General features: G+C 46.6%; 1 long non-coding RNA gene across 1 annotated transcript; it reads right to left on the bottom strand.

Moving 5' to 3' along the window:
- Nucleotides 1-1,289: 1,289 nt before the first annotated feature.
- LOC128800487 (uncharacterized) lies at nucleotides 1,290-4,517 on the bottom strand. Its single transcript, XR_008434985.1, has 3 exons — nucleotides 4,318-4,517; nucleotides 1,649-1,813; nucleotides 1,290-1,511 (listed from the first exon to the last, which is right to left on the bottom strand). It is a non-coding gene; the product is annotated as an uncharacterized LOC128800487 (long non-coding RNA).
- Nucleotides 4,518-4,943: the final 426 nt, after the last annotated feature.

Genomic DNA, 4,943 nt, shown 5'->3' with positions numbered 1-4,943 from the left:
TCACTTCCCTGTGGCTTGATCAGAAAGGCGTGTCTGGGAATGAATTAAGCTTGGCTGAATTAATGCCACCTTTGATCCTCATTAAGTTTGGACACCCGGGTGTTTAGGCCAGCCTAAGTTCTTCCACTGAAAAAGTCAGTGCTGAGGGCTGAGGGAAGGCTGGAAATCTGCACAGAAACTGCTGGAAGAACATCCAGGCTGAGATAATATTTTTTGCTAAAACCTGTCACCGGCAAATTCTGCTCCATGGGCACCACGGACGCTTTCCTGGGAATCACAGAATGGTTGGGTGGGGCTTGGAGAGACTTGGGGTAGTGGAGATGTCCCTGTCCACGGCAGGGCTTGGAATGAGATCACCTTGAAGGACCCTCCCTACCCAAATTATTCCATGATTCTGTGATACTGAGAGAGCAGGCATCTTCTCTTTCTCTTTCCTATTCATCCTTGAGTGCCTGTCCAGTAAAAGACCTCTCAAATATTCCCAGATTTTGCTGAGCACCAGGATATTGCCTCCATCGCAGTCATTCCAAATGAAATTCAAGTTAAACCTCACGTCAGCACAGACTGATGCAGCTTTGCACAATGACTGTATAACCTCAGCAACTGGAATGGCAGAGAAATGCCATGAAAATCCAGGAAATGTTGCTTCCTCTACACCTTTCCTACACGAGTTTGGAACAGCTGCCAAATGTCATCTTTTTAAATATATCACATAGAATCAAGCAAGATCATGCAAAATCTACATTTTTATTCTCAATCTTCAGCGGATCTTTTATTTATTTTACCTTAAATCAGGTCAGATAAAAGAGGCTTAGCCCTTTCAACATCCCTGATGTTGCTTCCTAGATCAAGACACCAAGAGGATGAAAAACAGGGGAATATCAATACACAGAACCACCTCAGGAAATCTGGGATGTTTGTCACGTGTGTCAGCAGAAATCACTGCCTGGCATCCCCTCTAGAAAAAGAGTGGAGCTGTGCTGGCTAAAATCTGCAGAGTGAAACAGAAGAGATGGGAGAAAGGAAAACAAACAGGGGGATGTCTGCCCGGTGAGGTTATTTTGAATTCCTTTGACCCAGTGAACTCAGGCAGAGCTGCTTCTCCAGGAACTGGAGGTATTTAGTGCCTGATTTCCAAAATCAGCATCCCATGGATGTCACAAACCTGGACATCAGCTCTGTTTCCCACTCATTGGACCCAAGTCCTCCCAAACTTTCCAGTGTGTTCAGGGCATAGAAGAAAAATCAAATTTTCTGTCCCTTTTGACACTGATGTGGCTTTAGGCATCCAACTTTTTTTTGCTTTTATTAAAGATTCTCCCCACAGCTCATGAAGTCATTGCTTAATCTGTATTTCCTTGCAATTCTGACTATCAGGAGAAATCAGGGAGTTTTGTTTTTCCTCCCAGCTCAGCCATTTGTCTGCAGTTTTACCTGTTTGCTGAAATCTGGGTGTGATCACAGAGTCCAAAGCTGCCAATACAGCACCTTTGCCATGGCATGAGAAAAGCCTTGGGAGAAAAAATAAAAAGCAATGACAAGTTATTTTGAAAATAAATAAAATAAGGAAGCCCTGAAATGCTCAGGTCCTGCCATGAAGGACTTTAATAAACATTCAGAGCTTGTTCCTGTGCTGCTGAGGCTTTACCTCTCAGAAAGTACAAGGTGTCAATCAGGATTTTCTCTGCTGGAAGCAGGAACCCAAATCTCTATGGAAACCAGAAGGAGGTGACGGTGCCTATGGAAAGGTTTTCCGCATAGATTCCCATCCTCACAGTTTACATTTGCTGGAGATTTTATTGCCACTGTGGTTCTGGAAAAGATAAAAAATGTTTTGTCTTAGACTGCAGATTCTCACACTGTTCCCTCTCCTTCCTTCTCCTTCTACCAATCTCAGTCAGTGAATCCTTTGGTTTAACTTATTTAGTGCCTCATTAGAAAAGATTAAATTACAGGTGTAGGTGAAAAATTAATCCAATCCACTGAATCCCTTCCACAGAGGATGTCAGGATCTAATGAGGATTTGCAGTCCCGCAGGATGGATTTGAACAGGGATGTGCAAGCAGAGGAGATTTTTTGGGAGTAGACAGGGGCCCCACTGCAGCACAGCTGTCTGTGGGAGAACATGAAAAAGCAGTTTTTCAGTTCAAAAAGTATCAGATCCTGACTTCATTCAGCCCTGACTTCTTGAAACACAGCCCCAAATTTTCCTGTTAGGCAGCTGATCTCAGAACCCTCCAGCATCTCATCCTGAGCATCCCAGAGGAGCATCCTGCTCACAGTTCCTTTTCTTCCCAGAAGCCAAGCCAGGAAACAAAGCCCTCAGAGCTGCTCTGTGGGTGGGTGTTTTCCCTTTTTCTTTTGTTGCTCCATTTCCAGCTCTTGAGCGAGACAAAAAGAGAAATTTTTGAGTTATTCAACATCTGAGGAGCTGAAGGGGTGAATTCACCACCGGAGAAAAGTTCAGGAGTTGTTCTGTGCCCGCCATGGAGGAGCCCGGGGTTTGAAATGGGCACAGGCTGGGCAGAGGGTTGAAAGATTAGAGACAGATCTTCAAATTAAAAAGCTCCCACGCTGCGAATATGTGGAGGGCAGAACTGGGGGGTGCCAAGAGGGGACAGAGTGAAGGGTCAAGGGACAGACTTCACAAGCTGGGTGGATATAAAAAGCACCGTGACGTGGCTGTGACGACCATGCAGTGACAGTGGAGGTGACAAACCACGAGGACCTTGGCCCTGCTCCTCACAGAGTCATTAAATCCCTGCCAAAAACCAACTGCAAACCAACGGGAGCTGCCACACCTGGGGTAAGGGTTTAATAAATGTCCCTGCAGGAGACACTGGGAATGGTGTCAGCTCTGAATCCTGCTGCTCGTTGGTCCTTAAAAACCATTCACAGCCTGTCCCCTGCTGTGAAGATTTCCCTGTAGCTCATCCCATGCCATGGGAAGGGAAGGGGCCACCCACCCATTTGCTGTTCTACTGCCTGAAAGTGCCAGAGGTTTTCATGGAATCACAGAGCTGGAAGGGACCTTGGAGAACATCTCGCTCCAACCTTTTTGCCATGAGGCATCTTCCACTAGGCCAGGCTGCTCAAAAACACATCCAATCTGGCCTTGGACACTTCCAGGGATCCAGGGGCAGCCACAGCTTCTCTGGACAACTTGTGCTAGGGCCTGCCTCACCACTCTCCCAGGGAAGAATTTTTTCCCAATATCCCTTCTATCCCTGCCCTCTTGGCAGTGGGAAGCCATTCCCTGTGTCCTGTCTCTCCATCCCTTGTCCAAAGTCCTTCTCCAGCTCTCCTGGAGCCCCTTTAGGCACTAAGATCTCCCAGGAACCTTCTGTTCTCCAGGTGGGACATCCTCAGTTCTCCCAGCCTGGCTCCAGAGCAGAGGGGCTCCAGCTCTCTGAACATCTCCGTGGCCTCCTCCGGACTTGCTCCAACAGATTTTGTTCTGGCACAGTCAATGGCATTGCAGAGGGAATTCCAGGAAACTCCATTTCCCTTGGGGGAATGATATTGTTTCCCTGCTTCAGAGGAACATTATTTATGCCACGCTGCAACGCACAGATCATGTCCTAAACTATTTTTAAAACTCTTTAAGTGGTGGAGACCTGACATTTTCTCAGTTTAGCTCATTTTTACCACTGGCTGGAGAGAGCGAGAGAGCCCCTTCCTGTTTGGAGAAGCCTTTTCTGTGCTGGAAGTTTCAGAATATGGGAAACTGGGTTGTAAAAATTGGTGTAAAGTTTCTCCACATTCCTTTCTGTGGTGGACACTCTCAGATACAGGAGATTCATTTTGGCTCCTTCCCTGTTCACTCACTAGATTGTCCATGGGACCATGTCCTAAACAAGGCTGCTGCTCTGATCCAACATGTTTTCTTCAGGCTGATGTTATTAATACACCAAAAACACTTTCTGCACCAGGAGTTTCTCCTTGCACACCCCTTTTTTTTTTTTTTCCTAATCTGTCCTCCCACTCATCAGTCTTATTTCTCACCCAGTAACTCCCTGTTTTAAACTTTATAAATGTCTCAACTCCATTTGCACCTGTCCTGTGTTGCCTCAGTAGGTGCTTGCCCAGACAGAGCAGCTGCCACGGGCTTGCATTTTGCTGATGGAACATCTGACATCACCATCCATGATTTTGGAGGGTATTTGTCTATACCCTACAATTAAATCTCTCTGTTGTCACAACTTACACCCTTTTGGGACCTCAGAGACTGAGCTTTTCCCTTTTGAAATCTGAATTTCCCTGAGACAATTCCATCACTGAAGGGACCAAACCTGAAGACAATTCCCCAGCTTCTACCTGTATCTGTGGCCTGAGAATATTCCTCTGTCCATGCCTTTGCTGGGACTCTTTTCTGAGCACCAAAGCTGAGTTTTTTTAAAGTGATACATTTTTTAACGGCAACGCAGGGAGATTTCTGGTGGGGGTGAGCTCAGATCTGCGCTTAGGGAATTATCTGCACCCCGGGATGTGTGAAAAAATGCAGGAGCCAAGTTGTCCCTCAGGCAGGACACTGCTGAGAGTGCAAGGGACATGAATGGCTTGGGGAGCTAAATGAGATCCCAGCGCTTCCATGGCTGCCGTTGCTACGGAGACGCTTCCTTGGCATCTGCATAAGGAGCACTCCCCTACCATTAACTCCGGCAGAAATGAGGCTCCCAGGTACCGAGTGATGAGGAGACAGAAAGACAGAGCTGGAATTTTAAGAGGGAAAACACCCTCAGAGGCTTCAGCAACCAAACAAATCCTGGGTTCTTCACACATGTGTGGGATTGAGGAGGGGTTTCCACACCGGTGCTGTTCTTGTGTGATGGAGCCTCTGAGCCAAATGCAGGGTGAGGATGGTGAAGAGAGATCTGAACCACTTTTTTTTTTTTTTTTTTTTTTTTTTCTCTGCATGCAGCAAATATATAGGTCAGGAGATG

The sequence above is a fragment of the Vidua chalybeata genome, chromosome 1, assembly GCF_026979565.1.
Source record: "Vidua chalybeata isolate OUT-0048 chromosome 1, bVidCha1 merged haplotype, whole genome shotgun sequence".
Taxonomy (NCBI): Eukaryota; Metazoa; Chordata; class Aves; order Passeriformes; family Viduidae; genus Vidua; species Vidua chalybeata.
The sequence above is the reverse complement of the archived record's forward strand: the minus strand, read 5'-3'. Positions and strand labels throughout refer to the sequence as shown.